This window comes from Platichthys flesus, chromosome 14, assembly GCF_949316205.1.
Source record: "Platichthys flesus chromosome 14, fPlaFle2.1, whole genome shotgun sequence".
NCBI lineage: Eukaryota > Metazoa > Chordata > Actinopteri > Pleuronectiformes > Pleuronectidae > Platichthys > Platichthys flesus.
In genome coordinates, this window is record NC_084958.1 from 13,440,557 (window position 1) to 13,446,556 (window position 6,000).

Sequence of the window (6,000 nt, forward strand, 5' to 3'; positions counted from 1 at the left end):
GCTGGGGGAAGTTCAGGAGACCGGGGAGAGCGAGAAGAGGGGAGGCAGGATGGTAGCGAGGAGCGAGGAGAGAATGGGGTGAGAGGGTGTGCAACCGAAGCAACTGTCAGTTTAGTGTACTTGTGCAGTAATTATGTGGTGAGGGCTTTAGGGGCGTGTTGAGGTCCTTTAGTGAAAATTACTTTGCATCCACACAGAAAAGCTGCAGATGTGAGCCCACGACTTCTAAGCAACAACACTCACAGTTAATTTGAAAGTAGATCCGTGGAAGAAAGTCTTTTCCCTCGAAAGGTTTTATTCGCTTGACGAGTCGTCTTTGAGTATCGGTGCAAAGAAAAGCACCCGGTTGAATTCAGTAGCCAATCAGGATAAGTCAACTGTAAGAAGCACTTCAGTTGGACCCCAAAGGAGCCAAAGATCACTTTGTCACAACAGCAGCTCTAAGCTCTTACTGCTTTCCCTGGTCTGGTTTGTTCACTACAACACACCTGCACACACACCGGTTTGTGTTTCTGTGGAGAACACAGAACCAGCTTTTAAAATGGATTTGACTTTCAGCAATGTTAGCCTCACTTCTATGACTCCTTCTGCCTTTACATAACTTACTAAAGACTATTTTATTTCTCTGCTACACGATCAGAATCAGAATCAGGTTTATTGGCCAAGTAAGTTTGCCCAAACAGGGAATTTGACTCGATCAGGTCATATATGAATAATTCATATCTTATCAATAGATCATATCATAGATTAACTCTTCTCAAATTAAACAGCCACAGTCTTTGCTTATTTCTGTACAATCAAAACTGAAAACGTATCATTCTCTTTTTCTACAAGCTACTTGAATGCCTTTATTGTGAAGGAGCTACAGGAAATGTTGAAGGTCTGGAAAGTTATTGAATAAAAACTGTAGACAGTCTGGTTGAGAAAGATAAAGGTAATTTTTGTAAACAGCGTCACAAAGCTTCTCCCACCATTACTGCTGCCGCTTGCTGACACATGCTAGCACCGTTATCTCTTTGAGAAAAGGTTTGTCACCAAAGCGCTATGAATCCTGGGATAGTTTAGCCTGAGAGAGATCCGACCGTTGTCAAAGATGCCAGAGTCTTCACTGCTCAGGGACGGAAGGACACATTTGAGAGTTGAGTCTTGGAAACGGGAAGGCTTAGTCGAGCCACTGTGTTGCAATCTGTCCCTTAACCGCAGCCCCTGGAGGACGCTGCTCTCGAATTGAGACACAGCCATCGTCTATCACATTTATTTTCTACAGTTATAGACACGTACATAGTGAGAGTGAATCACAGCCTTCCCTTTAAGGTCAACTAGGGTAACGAATGAAAATGGTGCAAAGGAGGGTTTCGTAATTCTTATACCGTGGTGCTGAAATGTAAAAGTACAGAGTGTTTTTACCCATTACGCCCATGAGGACAGAATTATGAAGACATGATTGACTGAAAGAGTAGGGTACATCCAGATCTGATAGAGGAGACACACACACACACACACCCTCACAAACTAACTGATATCCTGGAGGTTTGGCCAGCAGACAGGACCCACTCCCAGGCCTCAGCAGGGTTTCTATGTAAATATAAGTCTGCTGTTTCAACAGATGTAATCAGCCGTTAGAGGAAGATCATTGTGTCCTCTCCCCAAATCCAGTCTCATCCTGGGCTCTGGCGGATTGCATCGATTCCGCCTCCTCCCAGGATTTTTATGTCAACCATTAGCCTGAGTTCAGCACATTCGACGGACTGCTCCAGTCTGTGCACATGACTCATCAGGCCTATCTCTCCCCTTCTCTCGTTCCCCTGTTCATTGTCTCTTCTCCTCGGTCCATCTCATTTCTACTTACCCTCTTGTCCGCACACACACGCGGCTCGTTCTGTTGTCTATCCGTCCTCCTCAATGTCTCATGAGAACATACACTCATGTCATCATCCTCGGCTGTTCAAATATGCTCGTGCATAAAGCTTAAAACTTTTACTTGTTTCGACACTTGCCTTTTCTTCTCGCCTTTCCCTCTAGCCGTTCTGCGATGCTCCACATCATTCCTTGATGACATTTACCCAGTGTCTGCCTGTGCAAACAAAGCCTTCCACAAACAGGAGATCTGCATATCTCAGCACCCGCATCCCCCTTCCCCAGTTGCCGCAGACAGACAGATGACAGAAAAGGGAGAGCTTTTCGACGGTAAGCGCTAAAGGGCCGACAGATAGTGTTATAGAGGGAAAAGATTGAGGAATGGTGAAGAAACTGGGACGAGGAGGAGAAGAGGGGGGTGAGCTTATGAGGCAAGATACGTGGGGAAAAGAGTGCGGTGATGGAAGGCCTCGGGTGGGTGACAGAGAAGTGAGACGGGGGAAAAGAAGCAGAGGGGGATCGCACATTCAAAAGTGCCAAGAATGAAGAGCGGGGCACAGAACAAATATGGCACTCTCAAAGCGAGAGGAGTGAAAAGAAAAGGGGGTTCACTTTAAGTCAAAACAACCGACGGCCAGCGCGGTCCGATCCGTGGATTCTCAGGGTTGTTCTTGTTAACAGGAGCTGTCGTGGATGAGAAATGCCCCCCGTGGCGTGTTGCGTTGTGCTTTTGTATGTCTCTGTGGGCATCCTGGCACTTTCTCCGCTCTATAATCAGAGCACATTCCAGGCTTCTCTCCGCCACGCACGCACAGACTTTTGGGTACACCTTGTAATATAATGAAATGTAAGCTACCTACTCGGAAATCACAAACAGGCTGAGGTGGATGGCACGAAATCGAATTAACGCTGAAAAATGGCAACTGAAAGCAGTTATTTGTCCTCGTACAGTCACTTATGCTGTCATAAAGAAAGCGCACATCTCATTCATGTCGACTCATTAAATGAGGACTGTGCTGAATCAAGGCCGACCCATACACAACACAATGGCAGACTGAACCCATCTGGCGGCGGCGGCTCCTCATTCCGGCATCCAATTGCTCTGTTCATTTACCTGCATGCTGTTCTCCTATGAATATTTCACCTCCACTCTTTTTCATTTGTCTTGCAGTACTTTCTGTTGCCATTAACTGTTAGCCTGGCATTCATCCGCTAATCCGTATATTCATATATTCCAAGACGGCTTGTTTTTTCTCATTTGGTACAAAAATAACAAGTGGACAGTGTTTTTCTGAGCCTGACCCTGAGCGCGACCTTGGTATCATAACAGAAACTGAAACCCACGAACAGGCCACAAGTCTTTCTCTGAATTTCAATGCAGGCAGATGATCCAGAGTCAACTAACCTCAAGTCTCTTCAGGTTTTGCAGTGGTTCTATTGAAAATGTTCGTCCAGATTGGCAGCATTTTCCTCCACATCGGCCTCTGGAAACAGTGGGAGGCCACATCTCTGCGCGGTTCTCAGCCCCCTATGAGGAGTCCTTCATTATTTTCCCACTGCCACATTGGAATATCCACACATTCCTTCAACATTACCCGGCCCTCCCCTGTACGGAAGCACTTTATCACATTACTCCTCCTCACATTTCTCCAATTTGTTTCAAATGAGAACGATTGCACGGAAAGAGGAATGTAACAGTGCTGACTCAGTTCAATCAACGGAGACAGTAAGTAGTAAGTAACGGCTTATTGATGCCACTTTTCATTTTGTCATAAACCTCCCATTTTGAAAGTTGTCCAGCTTTATCGGTGCTGGCCTGGTCGTGTCTGAAGCACTCTTCCGTGATCAGAGTGGTTCTGCTAATGGCAATTGCCATTTATATTGATAGTTCTGTCAGCATTGCCTTCGTACATATGGCCTTGTAAACCGGATGGTAAAACAAATTCAGCCTGTAAATCTGTCTGAGAAGCAGTCTGTGTTTGGATTGGTTTCAAATGAAGCTGTTATACCCCCCCCTGTGCAACCTTGTTGCAGCAACCTTGTTGCAGCAAATGCAACAAGGTTGTGCTTAGCATGTACCACCGCCATGATCAGTGTTGCATACATGCATATTTTACAACCTCCCTTATTTCGTATGCAGAAACCTTGTGTTGTATTTGTATAAGGTCATGAAGGGGAAAGCGCGATTATTTTTTATTATATGCACATAATTTGTAATTTCCAAGCTATCTGGAAGTATCATTTGACGAGAGGAACATCAGAACTTTATTTAAATAACATTTTGATTCCTGTTCGATCTTTATCAGGTTGAAGTTTTCCCATCAAAGTACGTACAATAATATTATATTTGAAATTGGCAATTGTAAAAGCATTGCTATTGCTAGATTAATTCATTGTTATGGTTTTGTTTCAAAATCCAAGTATCCTAGTGAGCTAGGCCAGTGACCCTGCAAGACCTTTTTCATGGCAGAGATTTTGACATGTCAGGACAAACGCATGTTGAATCAACAATATGAATTCGGATGACTGCACTTCATTGTGGCGTGGAGGTTTCAGGGTTACTAGCTCGCTGGCTTTGTTTACTGGCATACCTATACTGGCACAAAGAACGCAGCTCTCATTATCCTGCAATGACAAGTCCCAATGTCTGGGAAGAAGGCTTGAAGTTGCTCGCTAGCAAAGAAACAAACTGCTCTTTTGGAAAGCAGTGGGAAAATTTGTAAATCTGTGCACCATTTTCCTTTAACTTTGACTCTCAGTAGTGGATCGGTTACTGATGTCTTACCAGAAGTTTGACAGTGTAGTTCCACAGCCAGGTCTGCAATGCTAACATTAAGCTTGCTGTTTGTGGGCTGCCAATTTGCATAAAGATGGACCATATTTATCCACTCCCTCCAACTATTCAGAAAGAAGGCCAAAAAAAATAAAATGCTGCCATATTACATATCTGGAGCCGGAGTCTGTGCAGTCGCCATCTGGGATAAATGGGAAGTAGCCAGGTCCTGCCGATGCGCATGCTCAACCAATCGTGAGTCAGTGTCGGCTGTCAATCATTACGTTTTTTTCAGTTTTTCTAACATTAAATAACTAATTAACACTAAACCAAACTTAAAAAGGAACTTAACTAAATCAGTGCAGTAAGAAATACCTAAAATGACACAAACCATGTTTTGTACTGAATTTTTTTGTTCGCTACATTGCATACACTGTGAACCATCTGCAGTATATGTAATGTATATGGAGGCACTGGGTATGTTAAATTTAGTAACACATAATTAATAGGTATGATATTTTTTCAAGTTACTTCCCACACACTTATCGTCTCGTTCTGTCAACAGCATGAAATCTCGCTTTAATTTATTCGACGAGGCGACTACATAAATGCCTCCTATTTTTATATTATTTACACAAATATATTATATATTTCTCATTATAAATCATTGTTACTGCTCCAATTGTTATATAATATATCACTTTAATTTTATAATTACTCATCCAAGGCCTTAAAAAGAAACCAGTGTACATAAAGCGAGTTGCATTGGCTAACAAGTTCACTGACCAACACATAAATCAGTAAACAAAGTAAAGAATATTTTCAGCCACTGGCCACTTTGACCTCAACCATTCACTCCCTGACACCATTAGTCAAAGCTTAATCATCAGCGACTGAGGTAATACTGAAGAACTCAGGAGAATGTCTGAGAAGAAATATAAAATGCCACAAGAATTGTGTTGTCCCGACCGTAGTCAGGTCAAGCAGCAATGTGTAATGAGTGTCATTAATGTAATCCAAATCCCGTCTGGTATGAGCGAGGGAGGATGTGTGCTGTAAGCATGAATGCGGGTGTGTGTGGCTAACGATCTAGTGGCCTTGCAACATTGATCTCCTCTCTCTCGTTCGCTGCAGAATCGGCAGCAGCAGCAGGCGTCTGTGAATCCCTAATCAGAGCCAATCAATGCTGCTCCTGTCTACCAGCCACGCACACGTGGCCGACATGCTCACATGCACGCACGCTCACCAAGTATTTAGCAAGTTAACGCTCAGGCTAATATCTAATGCTGTTGCTGACAGGATTATGGGATGCATAAAAAAATTTAAAAAAGCAGACGCCAACTAATAAAATAATCATACAGGGGATTGTT